This window comes from Mixophyes fleayi, chromosome 6 (assembly GCF_038048845.1).
Source record: "Mixophyes fleayi isolate aMixFle1 chromosome 6, aMixFle1.hap1, whole genome shotgun sequence".
Lineage (NCBI taxonomy): Eukaryota > Metazoa > Chordata > Amphibia > Anura > Limnodynastidae > Mixophyes > Mixophyes fleayi.
This window is the reverse complement of record NC_134407.1, coordinates 210,107,635-210,128,757: the sequence shown is the minus strand read 5'-3', so window position 1 is coordinate 210,128,757 and position 21,123 is coordinate 210,107,635. Positions and strand designations below refer to the sequence as shown.

Here is a 21,123-nt window from a genome sequence, read left to right as displayed (position 1 = left end):
TTCAAGCTTTTTGTGAAACTTTTAGCAAATATATTTGCAGCTCCCCTCTGGGAGATCCTGGAGGGTCGTCCAGGTGCCAACTTTCAGGGGTATGACACCACGAATCAAACCATCATTATGAGGAGTCATAATGATGTAATTTGCAGTGAATGACATTATGACATGCCCACTTCAGTGAGATCTGGGAGGGTTTCCTGCTCAACTGGGAGAGCTCTCCCGAAATTCATAAGTCTCCCGGACAGTCTGGGAGAGTATTCAATTATTAAATAGACTAAAAACTTATGTAACTCATTTGATTGACCCAGATCAAGTCGACTTTGTTCCTATTACACAGGCCCTTGATAATACCAGGAGAACTGTAAACTGTATCTCCTATATTAATTACATTAAAATAACCCTAGATTTTGCTTTAGATGCCTTTGATAAGCTTTTATGGTCATTTATGTTTCAGACCTTAAAAAGCTTTGGATTGTGTGGAAAAGGTTTAACAAGGTATCCAGTCTTTGTATTATAACTCCACATCCACCAGCAATCATAATAGACAAGTCTGCCCCTTATCCTCATTAACATATGCCCTAAATTTTGAGTTGTTTGCCTCCAAGATCAGATCGAACTCAGACATAAATGGGATCCAAAATGACTATAAGCAGTACAAAATTTACAGACAATGTACATCTAACTTTGGCTCGCTCCCTAACCTTTTTAGTAAATTCGAAAAATATGGCTCTTTACCTGGTAACAAAACAAATATTGCAAAATAAAAAGGTGTTAGCTTTCTACCTCCCACTGCAAAATTGTTGGAAATTAATTTTGAATTCCAATAGAGACCCCTAGCAATCCGGTATCTTGGCATTTTAATCACTAAGAACTATTATTATGCCAAGCTACGCCCCCTTAATGTCAAATATCAAATGATACATAAAACACCTGGATTCCCCCTTGTATCTCATGGTTTTGCAGAATCAACACCATAAAAATGTTGGTGTCGTTTTATCTATTTCAGAACTTACCAGTAAGAGTCCCAGCTCCCTTTTCAGGTATCTTCAATCATTATGCCTTGCCAAGTCCACTAAAAATGGAGGATTGGGTCTGCCTATATTTCAAAAATATTACCAACTAAGCCAGTGATGCTAACCTATGACACTCCAGGTGTTGTGAAACTACAAGCTCCAGCACGTTTTGCCAGTAGATAACTAGCTGATAGCTGGCAGAGCATGCTGGGACTTGTAGTTTCACAACACCTGGAGTGTCACAGGTTAGCCATCACTGAACTAAGCTATACTCTTTCTTGGCATGTCGGTCCGGGGTGTAAGAAATGGGTTGACATTGAGTAGGACCTGTTGAAACATCAAGGAATAAGATATTGTCACGGATATATTAGCTCTGAAGGTCTTACCTGCTGGTATTGACACTGCTAAGCTAGGAGGCATGGGGTCTAACACACCTCTGGTCTTCACAGGGACGCCCACAAGGGAGTTTGGGGTTCACTGCAAGAGACGTGCAGGTGGCGGACCTCCCAGGTAGCTACCAGCAAAGTGTTAGGCTAGTAAGCGTTGTCGTGCAGTCTGAGCTCAAACCGTAAGGGCAATACACGTACTGAAGGAGTAGGCAAAACCAGGGTCAGGAATCCAGGGGTCAATACCAGAAGATCAATATAACCAGAGGCAGATCCAAAAGAAGAGTCAGGCAGAACCCGGTCGAAATCCAGGGAGACAGGTACAATGCTAAGAAGCTGAATACCAAGATACTCTGCCACTCTAATGGTGCCAGAGCCTGGTTTAAATACAATAAAGAGCTCTCTCATTAGTGGAGGTGCAATCGGCGGTCAGAACAGCTGACCGCTGACAGGAAAGGGGCTGTTGGCATCTCCGTTGCCAGGCAACAGAGAGGTGGTTGATTTGCGCATGCGCTCGCACTGCTGGTCCAGAAACCAGAAGTAGCACCAGAGAAGGCAGCTGTCCCTGGCACCTACTGTGCAAGCGGGGACGGCGTCTCACAGATATCTACCTTGGCTCCCTAGATTCAGCTTATGTTTCCCCAACTGTTCAATCCACACTGGAGATATGGGACAAACTAAACAGTCAGCTTACCCCTCCCTACTTCCCTCTTATCTGTAGTTTACAATTGTAAAGCGCTACGGCATATGTTTGCGCTATATAAATTGATGATGATAATGTACTTCCATCTATGCACAACCACTGGTTAAAGCCAGAAAAGAAAGATTCCTTCATATTATGATTTTGCCCCCAATTAATGTGCGGATGTGTGAAATATATAATATCCCAAACACTTCAATTCTACTACATCAAGATGAAAAAGTTCATTAAAGCTCAGAAGAAAGCATCCAAACTTAGGAGCTTACCCAGTTCGAAAGAATGTGTACTTACAATCCTGGGAGATGTGGTACTATCTTCCTCCTGTATGTTACAATCTTCTGTCCTTACCCCGAGCTCGAGAAGCCAGTTGATTTGTCTTGGGAACAGGATTTGAGGATTTCTTTGGACCCGTATGATGGTCGCTTTTTCATCAACGCATAGTCAAATACCCAACAAAGCTGTCTTCAGACAAACTGATCTTTAACACGCCCAAATTTTAAATAGCTAAGGATTGGAAGAAACCAGCGTGACCTCAAATGAATGCGGTGTTAAAAGAATTTGGCACGTAGCTTCCATGAAGTGTATAAATAGTCTCCTTCATGATGCTATTAAATTCCTTCACAAAACCTGGTGCTCTGGTATTCACATAACACTACCCCTCCAGGAACAATACTTCTCTGGTAGTTTGAAGTAGGACCTCAATTATTTCCACACATCGGTTTGCTATATTGTGAACTAAAATACAACTCCATTGACTCTTTATCCCCCTCTTATTAATCTGTTTATCCATATACAGATTAAAAGAGACCCCCCCCCCCCAAATAAAAAACAAAACTCAGTTGACACATTTATTACTTCATCTTTTAATGGTGTTACTTTTTACTGTTTGCATACCATTGTAATCATTTTTGTAGTTACAAAACATAAGTCGTAAATGGCTGTATATGTCTTTATACATTATTTTTGTAATTGATTTATGTTTTATGTCAATATTTGTAAGCACTTGTATATGGTCAATTGTTTTTTTCTGATCTTTGTTTACTGTCTCCTGTTTTAAATAAAGAGAATGAAATAAAATCCCACCCAGACCTTTCCACTCACAAAGAATATAAGTCTGGGGGTTACTAAACAGTGCTGATAAGAACATGTACTGTTAGTGATTAGTACAGCTTTAAAGAGGCAACTATGTTGGAAAATGAAATGAACTTAATATTAACAACTATTTGAGAGCTCACTGTTTAAAACCTGCTAATAAGTACATTGGATCACTTTTTTGTCCTCTTAGCATATGCTAATACTGGATTTATATCTGCATAAAACTTGGCTAAAACATATTCAGTTTTCCTGTGAAATGCAAATGTATATTTACATGTTGGCTTAACTTTATTTCTCAATAGATTAACCATGGAAGAGTCCATATACGATTGATAATTGAGTGTACAATTGAATATAAATAAAAAGTAAATAACACCTATCAAGTACTTTGGAAAATATACTCATACCTATTTTAGCCAATTTTACTTTAACTGTGTTACTATATGTATGTGTATATATATATATATATATATATATATATATATATATATATATATATATATATATATATATATAGTGCACTGATAGAGCCAGTGATTTATACACAAATTGTGTTGAATGTAATTATTTAGTATTGTTTTTTGAGTATGTTGTTCCAAATAAAGTTATATTTTATTGGTTGGACACACATGTATTTATGATTAATGGAGTGGGTATGGGAGTAACCTCAGCACAGTAGTTTATTCAAACTTGCCAACTCTCCCGGAATGTCCGGGAGACTCCAGAAATTCGGGTCGGTCTCACGGACTCCCGGGAGAGCTGGCGATTCTCCGCATCTGGCCCATCTGCCCACTTCAATAAAATTAGAGCCGGAATGTACGGGCGGCAGGGGCGGGGCTTCGCGATTTGCGTCATTTTGGCCCCGCCCCAGTGATGTAATGCTTGTTTGGGGTCTTTTTACATAACTAGGGGCAGGGCCAAAATGACGCGAATCGTGAAGCCCGCCCTCTCCACCCATACATATCTCCTGCCCTCCAGGATCTCCCGGACTCGGCCAGTATGAGTTTATTAGATATGTTACTGGACAGATGGTGACCCTAATCACACTTGTCCTTTACCTCTCAACTACAATCACTGAGTGATCACAACCCAGTCGTACAATATTGTGTCCCAGAGTCTGTGTTTACAAAGAGCCATTTCTATCATTCTTCATCCACACATCCCCACCAGTCAAACTCTAGTCATTAGATGCCTGTTATCACTAAGTGCTCCACTTGAGACCTGGATTTCTGGAAGAGGCCAGATCAAAGCTTTTTTTTTGTATATTAATAATTTCTGTATTACAAACATTAAACCATGGGCTCCATAGGGTTGGTATTAATGCTATATGTTTATTTTATACTCGTGGACTGCAGTAGCGGTTGAAACCATGGAAAGCTAAACAATTGGTTTGATGGGATTATGGGACAGCGCAGAAATAACAATCAAGTGTATGTAAATCCATGGGGGACAATGTCACTGATTTTGCTCAGAGATTGTAGTGGAGAAAGGAAGAACGATTGTGATACTAGTCATGAGAGGTAAAACACAGCCGGATCCAGAAATATTGCGCACCGAGTCTGAGTTTGTGGGTAAGAAAAGGAATGAACCAGTGTTTACCTGAGAGTTGTAACCCTAACACTTGAGATCATCATCTACCTGATGAAGAAAGAGGTGAGGGATTCTGGGAATGTCACACTAATATCACTATTATTCCAACCTGCATGTTATTAATTCTTATTGGGACAGATTTAATTAGATGCGAGGTGCCACCAAACATTGCCCCGACGAGTACAGTACTAAACTCTCAGACCATTTATCCTCATATGTCTATGGGACACAAGGGAACATGAGAGTAGAATCTCCGCCACAATGTGTCTCTGCGAACTGTTCCCCTTTGTGTCTGTATTACATGGTTGTGAAGTAGGGCAATGAGGGCGACAACTAGCAGCCATCCCCATGTGTAAACATTTTGGGCAAAATTAAAATCTGTTTCCCCTTCATTATATTCTAATCCAGCTGTGCTGGAGCAGTCTGTGGGAACAACATACAACTGATAGGACTGTAGAATGAAGCCTGCACTGTTTACAAATTAAGACAATACTATTTGAGAGCAAATTTCTGTTTATTTTTATTTTTTTAAATCATTTAACATGTAAAATAGAAATTTAAACTATTTACATCATGGTAGTGTGAGTTTCTTTACAAACAGAAAATAGGAACAGATTTTATCAATTATATCCAGCACATAAAAGCCAAAATAGACAACATTACACGAGTAACTAAAGCGGTGCTAAATGAATGAATAAGAGGCTCATAGACTTCCAGTCTAAATGGTTAAACAGCCAACCAATCGGATCCATCAGAAATAGTTTGAAACATTTCTCACATTTCTGATTAGCGGACTGGTCCACCTATTCAGACTATCCAATATATAAATGCTTAGTGGCGTCTGTCTGTGTGTGTGTGGAAAAAAAACCAAGTTGCAGCGCCACCTGCTGGGCAGAGTTATACACTGACCTACTAAATTCTTAGTGTGTGTGGGGGAAAAAATTCAAAAAGGGCTGAAATTTGGTAGGGCTCAAACTCATTTTCGTGAGGTAATTTTACCTCATGAACACACATGTGTAGAGGCGTGCGTTAGTGTGTGTGTGTGTGTGTGGAAAAAACTATTTCCTCAGAAAGGGCTCATCCAATTGACCTGAAATTTGGTATACTGACATTATTTGACAAAAAAATTAGAATAGTCAAGTCAGTTAACTTCCATCATCCCCCCTTCCCCCCGTGGGAGGGGTAGTAAAGGCTAAATTTACGAGTTGAGGGGTCAAACTCATTTTCGTGAGGTAATTTTACCTCATGAACACACATTAAAAAGGCCGCTTGCGTCGGGAAGTAACGCTCTTCCCCTGAGGAGGCCTGGGCTAGGCCCAAATGCATGACAAGAACCTTTTTAAGACCTTAAGTAGCTTGATTTGACTAGAATGCATGAGTATCATGCACGGGTTAACTTGTGGGGTATATTTACTAAACTGCGGGTTTGAAAAAGAGGAGATGTTGACTATAGCAACCAATCAGATTCTAGTTATCATTTATTTAGTTTACAGAGTCATGATCTTTTCAGCCAATGGTTATGACAGATGAAGAGCACAGATCTGAGAATAAAAATGTAAAATGTGTATAGTGTGTACACAGGAATCAGCTGCTGGTTGGGACTTTATGGTTGGTAAAACAGTTAATGATACCGTATTGGGAGTAGTTTTCTGTAATGTGTACCCAGACTTTCTTACACACTCTAGCCATTTAAACACAAGGCTGCATCCACATTGCTATTTTTAAGCCTATTTACAGCAATTTAAAAATGTTCTTAAAACACACAGGCTACTTCATTTTACATTCAAAAGAAAAAAACCCTTATAGTCTTATTTCTTTGAGATTATTCTCCCTGTAATTGTTGATTATATACTCAATTTTTTGCATAGGAAATTACCTAAATTGCATTGGAACAAGTGTATATAATTTATACACAACTGTGTCATTCTCATGTTGTCAGTGGGGGGTCAAACACACAGCATGAAAGCTAATGGTGCTCTGTGTCTCCTCTAAAACGACAAGTCTGGGAGGGTTGAATATGTCAGTTTTTCTACATTCAAAATGATTTCCTAAGAAACCAGTGAAGGGAGAGGAGTCATTAGATGTGTTGTATAATATAGTCTATCTCAGGGTTTCCCAGACCCAGTCCTCAGGGCTCCCAAACAGTGAAGGTTTTCCGGATCACATGTGACATAATTAGGACCACCTGTGGATCTGTTACAATGTGTCAGTCAGTAATGAATACACCTGTGCTCCAGCAAGGAGATATGGAAAACCTGCACTGTTGGGGAGCCCTGAGGATTGGGTTTGGGAAACCCTGGTCTATCTAATCAACAATACAAGGACGTGATTGTTTTATAGAAATTAGTCTTGGGGGCTAAGGTTGAAAATAATAAAAATAAAAAAAAAAAACATCACAAAGATTGTGACATCTTCACAAAATTCCAGTTATGATGTCTGGCACTAAAGAGGTAGCAAAGAATTGAAGTGTGCAATCGACTCATTATGCTACAATACAAACTACTTTTCATTGGCGTTTGTCCATCCTACTCCTGCAAGACATTGATAGGAGAGACAAATGTGTGGTGCACACACAAGAGAAGGACAAATCTGAAGAGGCAGAGAATCACTCAAAGGCAAAGGCAGGACAAATATTCCTCTGATGTTTAACAAATGTTGATCTAAGTGCAAAACGTTTCCCACACTGAGAACATGAAAATGTTTTCTCACTACTGTGATTTATCTGATGCTCAACAAGGGTTGATTTCCGGGTAAAACATTTCCCACATTCAGAGCAGGAAAATCGTTTTTCTCGAGTGTGACTTCTCTGATGTTCAACAACACTTGATTTCCGTGTAAAACGTTTTCCACAATCGGTACATGAAAATGGCTTTTCCCCAGTATGCGTTTTCTGATGTGAAAATAGATTTGACTGATGTGTAAAACATTTCCCACATTCTGAGCATGAAAATGGCTTCTCACCTGTGTGAATTCTTTGATGTGTAACGAGGTTTGATTTATGTGCAAAACATTTCCAACATTCAGGACATGTAAATGGCTTTTCACCTGTGTGAGTTCTCTGATGCCTAATAAGATCTGCATTCTGCGTAAAGCATTTATTACATTGAGGACATGCAAAAAATTCACCACCTCTATAAACTGTATGTGTCACAATGTCTGTGTTATCGGGGAGACATTCACCATTTATAGAGGGATCACATGCTAGATCTGTGCTGTGAAGTAGTGGATGTATGATTGGGGTAATGTCTTTTTTATCTGTAGCCTCTTTTGTAATGTAATTTTCTCCAATTTCACAATTCTGAGATAAACTAGGCAGGTTGTTCAAGGAATTCCCATTATGGTGTCCATCTGTTGAAAATCACAAAATAAAATATTAGTAACTTTCTATCTACTTTATCTTGTAAGTGGAGAGTTCTATACAAAAGGAAAAAATGAAAGATGTTTTGTCACTAAGGGGGAGATTCAATTCTAGAGAACAACATGGGGTGCACATGATTACCGTTACTACGGTAATTGATGCATAATATTAGCATTAGTACGGTAATTTCAACATTGATTTTTGCTTGAAGCCCCTTGAGCCAAGAGCATATATCCGTGTTAAAATTACCGTCCTAATAGCAATGATGTGCACCCCGCACTGGATGTCCTCTAGATTCCTCAAACTTAATCTCGCTAAAACCGAACTTATTGTCTTTCCCCCCGCTTACTCCCCCTCCCCTTTCGACCTTTCTATCACCGTTCTCAACTCCTCTATTTCCCCTGTTTCTCAACTTCGCTGCCTCGGCGTCACCCTGGACTCCTCTCTCTCCTTTGTCCCTCACATCCTCTCTCTCGCCAAATCCTGCCGCTTCCAGCTGCGCAACATCGCACGCATTCGGCCCTTCCTCACCCAAGATGCCACTAAAGCTCTTGTCCACTCTCTTATTATCTCCCGCTTGGACTACTGTAACCTCCTCCTAACTGGCCTCCCCCGCTCTCATCTCGCTCCGTACTCAATGCTGCCGCTCGGCTCATTTTCCTTTCTCACCGCTCCTCTTCTGTCTCCCCCCTCTACCAATCCCTCCACTGGCTCCCCTTCCCCTACAGAATCGTGTTCAAGCTCCTCACTCTTACTTTTTCATGGCCCTCTCCAACTCCACTGCTCCCTACATCTCCAACCTAATCTCCATTCACGCTCCATCCCGCCCTCTGCGTTCGGCTAACGACCGCCGCCTCTCTTCCCCCTGGTTACCTCCTCCCACGCTCGCATCCAAGACTTCTCCCGCGCTGCCCCCCTCCACTGGAACCACCTTCCCAGCTCCATCAGAACTTCCCCCAACTTGTCCAGCTTCAAACGGGCCTTAAAAACCCACCTCTTCCTTAAAGCCCCCCCAGTCCCCCACCTAATTGACCTCCTCCCAGTCTCCCCCTACCCCCCTCCCACTCCTGCCCTCCCTCCTGACCCCCTCTTACCTCCCTCCTTTTCATTCTCCTCTCCCCCCCTCTCTGCCTCCGTTCTCCCCATTCCCTCCTTCTACCATTGCGTCTCTGTCTGTCCTACCCTCCCCTTAGATTGTACGCTCCTCCGAGCAGGGCCTCCTCTCCTTCTGTTCTCCACCACCTTAACTCTGCTCTCCAGCTTCTTGTCTCTTCCGTGAGGTCCTCCTGCCCTCCTACCCCTCTCTCTACCACGCTGGGGGCTCTCACCTCTCATCTAGCTGTACATTGAGCTTCTGAGTTACTGTGCTTTTTGTTAACTGTATTGTGCTGTCTCACCCTGTACCGTATTTCTGTCTGTTCCTGTACGGCGCTACGGATACCTAGTGGCGCCCTATAAATAAAAATTAATAATAATAAAAATAATAATAATAATAATAATAATAATAATAATAATAACCCAGCAGTAGAATAAGCCCATCCCCCATCAGTCAGTGTGGTTGGAAGATTACCACACACAGGTAGAGATAGTGGTCACCTTCTGACAGCATTTTGTGCCTTACCCAATAGTGATCCGATTGATTTTTATAGGGCCATTCTATGCATTTCCAGCTAATTAATATATCTGGTCAGGAAATTTATAGGTATGAAAAAAAAAAGTATGCTGCTTCACAGGTGATTACCAGGGCACTTCAAGGCCCTGCGAGGCGATTTTCCCTCACGCCCCATTGAAACACACAGGAAAATCTGCAATGTTGGGGTACCCTAGTCCCCAGAAATGTGCTCAGCCGGACATTGTGGTGATATGCAGCAGCAGATCACTTTGAATTCAATCAGCCTCTAAGAGTTCACAAAAACTTGGTTATCAGCATAGGCAATCCAAAATTGCCTAGAAGTAAAATAGCACAGATCTCTGGAGCACTGTAATTAAAAGTGGAAGAGGAGTAGCACAAGAGCAAGTAGAGAGGTAGGAGGAGAAACCAGACAGGGCACTGCCCTTCAGGCTAAAAGAGCTCAATGTTTAATGAGAAGGTAAAGGCAGGCAGCTGACGAGTCTACAAAAATGATTAAAGATTACAGGTATCTGGAGAATGAGAGAGATTTGGTTGATAATTTTTGTTGGATGTCCGTAATATAAGTAGCAAGTTCTCTGGAAAATTGTAGAAATGTTTAACTGCTGGATTAAGGACAGAGATGACAGTGCTAAAGAGGCGCTGAAGAGATTATGGCTGTGCACTCAGACTGTCTGTCTTGGGAGAGAGGCATTTCTGGAGGACAAACTTGTAGTAGAAGAAATCTGGAGAGCAGCTTTTCTCTACCAACTTATGTTTAGCCTGACAGTGTTGTAGCCAACACAATCATAGATGGCAAAGGGTGGAAGGGTTTACGTCAGGGCAGATGCACAGACTTGGCTGTCGTGTACCACAGGTTTTAGAGTATCTAGGAACTGATCTAAGTCAACGGACTTTAATTTTCTATGCACATGAAGAAGCAAATAAATAAATTAAAATATAAATTTTTATGTGGTATTGCTGCTTTAAGTGGAAATTATAACATGTTGCTGTGTATGGTTTTTTTTTTTATGATTAACTTATTATCATAGTCTGTATCTGGGACTGACGACTAAAACTGCAAATATTTACAGTCAAATAATTACACCAACACCAACACCCCCCCCCACATATATCAGAATGTTCTGGTAATATACCAGGCACACCACAGTTCAGGACAATTCATGTCTGTCGTGTTGGTGTCCAATCGGCACTAATAACAAATTAACCCATAGCTGCCTTAATTTAAAATGTCTTGGCTTGTCAACACCGACAGAAAACACAGTGCAGCAGTTGTGGTGGAAAACTCTCCAAAACTGAAGAAGTCCTCAGCATTAGACCCCTTACAGTCTGGCTTGGGTCAGGTTCAAATGTAATGTTTGGCTGTAAATGCATTTTAAAGAAGAAGAATACACACAGTGACATGATGTGAGGAGAACAGGAGTCTAATAGGGGCTGATGTCTCCTGATGTATGAGATACACCAGAGAGTGTGTGGAGGAGACTGGTCAGATCTCTTGTCTGGTAACACACAGTGACATGATGTGAGGAGGAGAACAGGAGTCTAATAGGGGCTGATGTCTCCTGATGTATGAGAAACACCAGAGAGTGTGTGGAGGAGACTGGTCAGATCTCTTGTCTGGTAACACACAGTGACATGATGTGAGGAGGAGAACAGGAGTCTAATAGGAGCTGATGTCTCCTGATGTATGAGATACACCACAGAGTGTGTGGAGGAGACTGGTCAGATCTCTTGTCTGGTAACACACAGTGATATGATGTGAGGAGGAGAACAGGAGTCTAATAGAGGCTGATGGCTCCTGATGTATGAGAAACACCAGAGAGTGTGTGGAGGAGACTGGTCAGATCTCTTGTCTGGTAACACACAGTGACATGATGTGAGGAGGAGAACAGGAGTCTAATAGGAGCTGATGTCTCCTGATGTATGAGATACACCACAGAGTGTGTGAGGAGACTGGTCAGATCTCTTGTCTGGTAACACATAGTGACATGATGTGAGGAGGAGAACAGGAGTCTAATAGGAGCTGATGGCTCCTGATGTATAAGAAACACCAGAGTGTGTGGAGGAGACTGGTCAGATCTCTTGTCTGGTAACACACAGTGACATGATGTGAGGAGGAGAACAGGAGTCTAATAGGGGCTGATGTCTCCTGATGTATGAGAAACACCAGAGAGTGTGTGGAGGAGACTGGTCAGATCTCTTGTCTGGTAACACACAGTGACATGATGTGAGAAGGAGAACAGGGGTCTAATAGGGGCTGATGTCTCCTGATGTATGAGAAACACCAGAGAGTGTGTGGAGGAGACTGGTCAGATCTCTTGTCTGGTAACACACAGTGACATGATGTGAGGAGGAGAACAGGAGTCTAATAGGGGCTGATGTCTCCTGATGTATGAGAAACACCACAGAGTGTATGGGTGGAGAACAGGAGTCTAAGAGGGATGATGATGATGATGATGAAGGGAATGATGTCTCCTGAATCCTACTGGGCAGATACTTTTTCTCCACTCCTTTGTAGTGACAGAAGAGGGTTTAGAGTGAACAAAGAGAATAAGTGAATATTTTTTGTGTGTAGTGATTATTACTCACCAGTGCTGATATCTGTAGGAATTTCCTCTTCCTTACATTGCAGATAAACCCTTGAATACGTCTCTTTTCCACCATTAATTTGAGATATACTGTCCACTGCCTGAATATTCGGGGTTCCATCCTCAAAGACATATATAGAAATAATTAATTTAATGTGTTGTCTGATTTAGCGATCATTTAATAAAGCATAAAAAGCTTTTAATGACACTGAACATTACAGTTCACGTATGTACCACAGTATAGACCAGTGGTTCCCAAACTTTTGCAGTTTGCGGCACCCTTAGAGTCTCCATAATTTTTTCAAGGCACCCCTCCAAAATAGTTACTGAGCAGTCCTGTTTTAGAAGTAGTTGGGTCAAAAAATTGTAATAAGTATTTAGGTCAAGACAGAAATACTTATTTAGTTGTATGCAAAAATGTCCCCTCTGCATCCAGACACTCTGCCCCCTCTGCATCCAGACACTCTGCCCTCTCTCACGCTGCCCCCTCTGCCCTCTCACGCTGTCCCCCTCCTCTGCCCTCTTTCACGCTGCCCCCTCACGCTGTCCCCCTCCTCTGCCCTCTCTCACGCTGTCCCCTCTGCATCCAGACACTCTGCCCTCTCTCACGCTGTCCCCTCTGCATCCAGACACTCTGCCCTCTCTCACGCTGCCCCCTCTGCACTCTCACGCTGTCCCCCTCCTCTGCCTCTCTCACGCTACCCCCTCTGCCTTCTCACGCTGTCCCCCTCCTCTGCCCTCTCTCACGCTGTCCCCCTCCTCTGCCCTCTCTCACGCTGTCCCCCTCCTCTGCCCTCTCTCACACTGTCCTCCTCCACTGCCCTCTCTCACACTGTCCTCCTCCGTCACGCTGTCCCCCTCCACTGCCTCTCACGCTGTCCCCCTCCTCTCTCACGCTGTCCCACTCCACTGCCCCTCTCACGCTGTCCTCCTCCACTGCCCCTCTCACGCTGTCCTCCTCCTCTGTCACGCTGTTCCCCTCCACTGTCCCTCTCACGCTGTCCTCCTCCTCTGTCACGCTGTGTCACTGCGTGAGAGAGGATAATGCCGGCACCGCGCGGACTGGTAAGTTTTTCTGTCGTTTGCTTTTTCTATAGCTGGCCCGCGGCACCCCTGTAACAGCGCCGAGGCGTCCCTGGGAGCCGCGGCGCTCACTTTGGGAACCGCCGGTGTAGACAACTAATTCAATATCAAGCAATTTTTCATTATAAACAGCCAATTCCATCTACCTGATAATTCTGTTCCATACTATGATCGTACACTTTATTAGTCTGAGTGAGAAAACTGGGACATCTCTCCCGTGTATTTCTGGTACTGGATCCGTCTGCAAGAAAAACACACACACATGAACTGAGCTACTAATTATTTTAATGTACACTGAATATCTGTTCGTACTAGAATTATAATTTGCTTTTAGTGAAATTAAGGCATGTCATTATTTATAACTTCCCAATATACATGGTCATTTATTGAGAGGGAAAGTATATCATTGATATACATATAATATTCAAATACAAGTTTGCATTTGTTCCACTACACAATGAATGAAGTCCCAGGTCAGATGTTTTTACCACAGCTCCACTTGCTTAAAAAACATTAAGGGGCATATTCAATTGTTGGCGTTACAGCCAAAAGTAACACGCCCCGTGCACTATTACCGTCATTACGGTACTTTTCTTGCTGGATTTCAACTCGTGGCTCAGGGAGCTGCCAGCTGAAATCCGGCTTACCATTACCGTAATACCGGTAATAGTTTTTCCACGGCGGAAACCGCGGACAAATGAATATGCCCCTAAGTCTAAGAATAATTAAGTGTAATAGAGCAAACTTTACCAACACCGAAGCTAATTGGCCAATCACAGTCCTGAACATTAATAAGCTGCAGTCGGTCAGTTACTCAAGGACACACTGACGATACCACAGAGGATGCATTACAGACAGACATCCTTCACAGCAGAAAGAGCTGGTCACACAAAATCTATCTGCATTATGCTCAACCCTGCGGACAACAGTACACTTACCAGAGCTACACATCACATTATTATTCTATAATATTTACAGTGATAATCTTGCCTTACTGTACTTAACATAGGCAAAGTATACCCCATGTACTGAGATCAACACACAATAATATATTTAACACAAATTGTTTATATAGGAATTCTTGCACTCTATTCTCTAGAATGTCCTTATGATCAAAACATAAAGTCTCCACTTACCCAGTAATAGAAGGGGCCAATGATTCTCTGTCATAACATCCGTGTACAGATCCTTGTGTCCCTCTAAATACTCCCACTCCTCCATGGAGAAATAGACAGTGACATCCTGACACCTTATAGGAACCTGACACACACAATGATACAGTCATCACCCAGACACATCCCCTGGTGTTACTGTATAATGCCCCATTCCCAGCAGTCACCTCTCCAGTCAGCAGCTGAATGATCTTGTTGGTGAGTTCTAGAATCCTCTGGTCATTGTTTCTTTCATGTATCAGTGAGTGAGGTGGAGGTTCCATGATGGGGCTCTGGGTCCTGCTCCATCCTCCTGGTACACGGGGACGGCTGCTGGGTGTCACACGCTCACGGGGCTTCTTAACAGGTATATAATCCTAAATCATTAGGGAAGCAATAAATATCATACATAGCCACAGATCATTATCCCTTAATAATCTGCATAGACCCTTAATGTGATGGTACTGTGAGAACCCCTCACCTCTCCAGTCAGCAGGTAGATTATCTCAAGAGTGAGATTCAATATTACGTCAGTCATGTGACTCCTGTTCTCGCCCATCCTGAAGACATTGAGAATGATCTTAGGGAATCAAGAGAAAAAATAAATCATACTCAAATTAGGACATCCTGCTTTTATACATTGAATTAAACTTTTCTTAAATCTACTTAAACAGAGTATCAGTGCAGACTAAATGTATAGCAAAACAGTATGGCTGTTACAGAAATACTTGCATATTAATAAAATATAGAATAGTCATATGACTGGTAACATCAGGCTGTACCGGAGGACATCAGCTTATATCTAATTAATGACATCACAAATCTAACACCTTTTAACTAGGAACAGCTAAAACTAATCTATAACTACGGATTGATATCACTTTACATCTGAAGCCTGGTAGCAGCTGTCTAAATTTGGGGAGTTATAACATAGTCAATACCTGAAGATTGAAAACAATAAGATGTATCTTACAACTCTGCAATATGACATACCTGTGAACCTCTATCCGTTTCACAGTGTGTTATACTGCTCCATTCCTGCCCTCTCACCTGACTCCCCTCTGCCTTGTCTCCCAGCACTGTCACCACTACTCCTTCCCTGCACTCCCACCTGACTCCCCTCTGCCTGGTCTCCCAGCACTGTCTCCACTACTCCTTCCCTGCACTCTCACCTGACTCCCCTCTGCCTGGTCTCCCAGCACTGTCTCCACTACTCCTTCCCTGCACTCTCACCTGACTCCCCTCTGCCTGGTCTCCCAGCAATGTCTCCACTACTCCTTCCCTGCACTCTCACCTGACTCCCCTCTGCCTGGTCTCCCAGCACTGTCACCACTACTCCTTCCCTGCAACCTCACCTGACTCCCCTCTGCCTGGTCTCCCAGCACTGTCACCACTACTCCTTCCCTGCACCCTCACCTGACTCCCCTCTGCCAGGTCTCCCACCACTGTCCCCACTACTCCTTCCCTGCAACCTCACCTGACTCCCCTCTGCCTGGTCTCCCAGCACTGTCACCACTACTCCTTCCCTGCACTCTTATCTGACTCCCCTCTGCCTGGTCTCCCAGCACTGTCACCACTACTCCTTCCCTGCACTCTCACCTGACTCCCCTCTGCCTGGTCTCCCAGCACTGTCACCACTACTCCTTCCGTGCACCCTCACCTGACCCCCCTCTGTCTGGTCTCCCAGCACTGTCTCCACTACTCCTCCCTGCACTCTCACCTGACTCCATTCTGCCTGGTCTCCCAACACTGTCACCACTACTCCTTCCCTGCACTCTCACCTGACTCCCCCCTGCCTGGTCTCCCAGCACTGTCACCACTACTCCTTCCCTGCAACCTCACCTGACTCCCCTCTGCCTGGTCTCCCAGCACTGTCACCACTACTCCCTCAGTACATTAGTACAGCTATATACTGAGTCACTACATGGACATAACATACCTCTCCTGGTGTTAAACAACAACTGAATTATGACGATAATACCAGGTACCAGGAGGTGCAGAGGGATCTGGGTAATGTAGTTTTCTGGTTTCCTCTTCACCTCTTACCCCAGGATAACACTAGATGTAGAACTGTAAGTGATATTACAATGTAATAAGACTGCACTATGGCGGCAGACATGTTTGTGAAGACCAGCACGTGTGTACAGTAAACATTAGCACATTCCTACAATAAATAAAGTCTTCTAAACTGTAGTCTGTGTTATCACTGGTGCATTGTGCGGCCATGTATAGTAAGGAGAAGTCCCTTCATCTGGAAGAGAGCTGGTTATATGATGGGAATGAGGAGAATGCAGCAGTCACAGATGTTGTATCTCTGCTGGTTTTACCAGGGTCTGTGCACTCCGCTGCCAGAGATTGCAGGGAGAGGAAAACATGGAGCAAAGGAGCCCGTGGACGGGATAACCCAGATACACTCATGTATCCAATATATGTCAGTGGCTGCTGCATCTGCCACTGGATGGAAGTATTATATGTATTTTATTATTCATTACACAGGTCATATGTTAGAAATAAAAGTCTCTGTACCTGATGGTTTTTTTTTTGCCAAAACCAGATTGCCATCAGAATATTCCAGAGGTGTCAGCCTTGATCCCTGTACTTAAATGAGGGAGATAGTGGTTTCAAGGTGCACTATAGATCCCAGTGAGCTCTGGGTGCTAGGGCATGCTGGCTCTTGTAGTTCCACAAATTTCAACATGCCCTGGCAGCCATGGGTAAGATGGTAGTTATAGTACTACACACTCCAGCGTACCCATACACTCTAAGGCGACCAGAGCATGCTGGGATCAGTAGTGCACAATACAAACATGAAAACATATCTTTTATTTTACCTATTAACCCACAGCCACTGAGCATGAGTGTGGCAATAGCTCTAGTGCTTTTAGCACAGGGCTGATTTATCCTGGGGTAAGGGGGGCACAACTCAAATGTCCTTCTAAGGGAAAATGATTTGTAGGATTGTGTGCCAATGTCACTGTTATTAATAGATCATCAAGTTTTGTCATTATATCTGTCACTCAACTAACAACTCCACAAATTTAGTCTCCGGGTGCATTTGCTCTGTTCCTTTCCCATTGTTATATAAACCAGCTTATGGTAGCAAAATATTTTTTTAAATTTTTTTATACAAAGACTTATTTATTATCACAGATAAAGAGTTAGAATAAATAGCGAATGTTAGTAATAAAAGTCTCTGTACCTCATACATGACACATATGGCACCAGGAGAAAACTGTGCAGAGTTTCAAAGATTCATTATTGCAACACCTACCAGGTATGTTTGCTTCATCAGGAACAGATACATCTTCCTTCTGGGTCGGCGATGATTTACAGCAAAGGCCTTGGTTTAGCTTTTAAGATTAGGCAAAAGCTACTGCTTGGTGAGAATAGCTCTTACCTTTGTTACGTTGTCTGGACATCATTACCTCAATCATGAATTCCCATCTCTGTGTACATAATGGATTTTGAGAAATAAATAGACTTAAAGAACGCATACACTTTATTGTGCCTTCCTAACTGCGTTTGTCAGAAGTACTGCTTTATAAATATATATATATATATATATATATATATATATATATATATATATATATATATATATGTGATACACTATGATGGTTTGTCTTTTATGTATTTTTTTGCATGTTTAAATCAGGGATATAAAGAGGAAAAAGAAAATATCACATTCTCATCAAGAGAAGAATACTCATCAGTTCAAAGAGACTATTTTACATTACCGTTGGTATTACACCCCCACCAGAATGTTTCCCTCTTCCTGGCCCTACTGTTGGGCGGGGCTGTGGCCACAGGGGTACTATGCTTCATATTTGGTGGACTTGCCCGACAGTCACCTTCACCTCCTTTTGTGCTACCATCCCCAAGACTTGGACATATTCTCAAAAAAATGAACTTCCCACATCCTGACAGCTGCCAAATCACTCATAGCCCTCAATTGGAAAAACGCCTGACCCGTGTCTCTTTCGGCCCTCAATAAGCAGATTTGGCACGTGGCCACCATGGTGGAGATTACATGCTTCCTCCACGATAGAGGCCATGTCTTCAACAAAGTATGGGCCCTATGGCTAAGTAGGGAACATGCCTTTCCACCTCAACCTACCGCTTCCCCCAGCCTGACCCATGTGCAATGAACATAGCCTCTCCTGACTTGCACCCCTCCCATTGCTCTTAGCTCTTTATACCCTAATTGTCCTCTGAATATTCACACTGCTTAACTTCCTGGTCCCCTCCCAATAATCCCTTGAATACAATATATCACAATTGCTGTTTTGGTTTCACTATGTATGGAACACAGTGTTATTGTTCGGCTTTCTGTATATTCTTTAGTGACCATTGAAAATTAAAAAAAAAATTCTAAAAAAAAGAGACTATTTTATTTGTTGGGTTTAGTATGTGCACTTTGGTATAATTGTGTTAGTATTTATAGTAATTTGAATATGATTTTAGCATCAGGACCATTGTATTTCATTTTTCACAAGTTTTCTGTTTGTTGAGGATGAAGTGTTGACCCACTTTCCATACTGCTCTCATATTCAAGATGTTTACATGGAGACTTGCACTACTTGCCTTGAAGGTGAGCTCCCCAACCTGTGACACTAGCATTTGTTGTTCACAGAATCACAGACCCTGCCTCTAGCAGTGACGTTCCTTATGTTGTTCATGGAACCACAGACCCTGCCTCTAGCAGTGACGTTCCTTATGTTGTTCATGGAACCACAGACCCTGCCTCTAGCAGTGACATTCCTTATGTTGTTCATGGAACCACAGATCCTGCCTCTAGCAGTGACGTTCCTTATGTTGGTCTTAGCTGAGTGACCGGTGTACTTTTTTGACATTTCCAACTGGAGAGCTCAGTATTTCCATCTTGCCAACAAGATTACCAATATGCTGGATGAGACAATCCGCACCCATTGCAAACCTTCCTTTATTATGACTTCTCCCTGAGTCTGCAGGTGATGTGCTGGGGACTGGATTTAGCTACATCTTTCCTGTGATAACAAGAACTCTGTTTTGTATGGTGTCTATCTGGACCCCCAGTAACAGAATATATAGTGATGACATATTTCATATTGTTTACAATCCAACATCGCTGATCCAGAAACTGTATTAGTTGAGCAGTCTTGTAAATAACACTGTGTTCTGAATTCCCCACCACTAGAATGTCTTCCAGATAAGGCCATTCCTTAACCCTTTGCTTTCTCAGTTCTTCTATAAGTGTGACTAACACCTTGGTAAATGTCCTCAGAGATGTCACCAGCCTGAAGGGCAGACAAGTGAACTGAAAGCGTTGGCACAGTACACAGAATCTGAGAAACTTCCTGTGATGAACATCCACAGGGATATGAGAACAGGCGTCCTGAAGATCTATGGATGTGAGAAAATCCCCTTCACCTACGGACATGAGGATGGAATTCACAGACTCCATGAGGAAATGTCTGGTATGGACCAACTTGTTGAGTCTTATAAAATCCAGGATTGTGTGAAAGGTCCCTGGTGCCTTTCTGACCAGGAAGAGTCTGCAATAAAACCCTGTACCTTCCTGATCTGCTGGAACAAGAGAGGTTGCATGAGAGTCTCTCAAACTTTGCAGACTGTTCTTTCAGAGCTACTAATGACACCTTGGTAGATGGAAATCTGGACTGAACCAAAATCTCTGTATTGAGGTACTGATGAAACTCCATCTCGTACCCATATTATAGAATGTTCAACCCCTGACCTCTAATGGAGTGAGTTCACGTGTTCTCTGATTTGACCTCGCTCCGCTTCTTTATTTTTGAAACACAAAAGGATTGCATGGAACAGCCCACATATTCTGTCTGCCATATTGTCTCCCTGGCTTATAACTCCTCACATTCCTGAAGTGCTAATGAGTCGAAAAAGAGTATTTAGACCTTCTATCTTGCGGCACGTGGTTAGTCCTAGTCCCAGGGGACCTCTGTATAACAGTGTCCAATTTACCTCCAAAAAACAGGGATCCTGTAAACGGTAGAATGATCATGCTATATTTTGATTGCGCATCTGCTGCTCAAGAGCCCAAAGATCTCTCCTAGCCGTGGCTGTTGAGGCCATTGTCCTTTCTGAAAAAGCAATGTTATCCAGAGACGATTCACACGACAACTCTATGCATAATCTCAATGCTTTTACCCATGTGCTGTTTACTGGTATTTTCTTGGACATCTGTTTAAAGTGTCTCACCCCATAGGGTCAGCACGGTGGCTAAGTGATTAGCACCTCTGCCTCACAGCGCTGGGTTTATGAGTTCAATTCTCAACCATGGCCTTATCTGTGAGGAGTTTGTATGTTCTCCCCGTGTTTGCGTGGGTTTCCTCCGGGTGCTCCAGTTTCCTCCCACACTCCAAAAACATACTAGTAGGTTAATTGGCTGCTATCAAAAAATTGACCCTAGTCTCTCTATATCTGTCTGTCTGTATGTGTGTATGTTAGGGAATTTAGACTGTAAGCTCCAATGGGGCAGGGACTGATGTGAATGAGTTCTCTGTACAGTGCTGCGGAA

General features: G+C 42.8%; 1 pseudogene; it reads right to left on the bottom strand.

Moving 5' to 3' along the window:
• Positions 1 to 21,123, bottom strand: part of LOC142160026 (uncharacterized) — a 64,436-nt pseudogene that overhangs the window by 19,803 nt on the left and 23,510 nt on the right.